The sequence below is a fragment of the Onychostruthus taczanowskii genome, unplaced genomic scaffold (genome assembly GCF_017590055.1).
Source record: "Onychostruthus taczanowskii isolate IOZ18803 unplaced genomic scaffold, ASM1759005v1 scaffold342, whole genome shotgun sequence".
Taxonomy (NCBI): Eukaryota; Metazoa; Chordata; class Aves; order Passeriformes; family Passeridae; genus Onychostruthus; species Onychostruthus taczanowskii.
The window spans coordinates 826-1,643 of record NW_024500817.1 but is presented as its reverse complement, the minus strand read 5'-3'; positions in this window follow the sequence as shown (position 1 = coordinate 1,643).

Genomic DNA, 818 nt, shown 5'->3' with positions numbered 1-818 from the left:
GGTGTTCATGGCGGGCTTGGGGAGTTTTGGGGTTTTTAGGGGGGTTCTTGGGTGATTTTGGGGTTTTTTTTGGCTGATTTGGGGGATTTGGATGGTTTTGGGGTTCTCTAGTTGGTTTTGGGGGTTTTTGGGTGATTTTGGGGTTTTTGGGGGGGGTTGAGTGATTTTGGCGTTTTGGGGGTTTTTTGGGTGATTTTGGGTTTTTTGGGGTATTTTATGATTCCTGTTATTGCCGGGTGCCCTCTCCTCAGTGGGATTTGGGGTTTTTGGGGTGGTTTTGGGGTTTTTAGAATATTTTTTATGCTTTTTATTGTTTCTGACCATTTTTTCAGTAGGGTTCGGGTTTTTTGGGGGTGATTTTAGGGATTTTTATCATTTTTATCCTTTCAAAAGGCCCTGGGCTTGGCGGGGTCAGCACTGACCATCCCCTCGCTGGGGTTTGGGGTGCATTTGGGGTTTTTTAGGCTGATTTTGGGATTTTTTTATAATTTTTGGTGTTTCAGAGAGCCCTCGGCTCAGCGGGCTCGGCGCTGACCGTCCCCTGAGTGGGGTTTGGGGTGAATTTCGGGGTTTTTAGGACTGTTTTTGTTTCAGGGAGCCCTGGCCGCAGCGGGCTCGGCGCTGACCGTCCCCTCAGTGGGGTTTGGGGTCATTTCATGATTTTTTATAATTTTTGGTGTTTCAGGGAGCCCTGGCCGCAGCGGGCTCGGCGCTGACCGTCCCCTGGGCGGGGTTTGTGGTGAATTTTGGGGTTTTTAGGACTGTTTTTGTTTCAGGGAGCCCTGGCCTCAGTGCGCTGGGCGCTGTCCGTCCCCTCG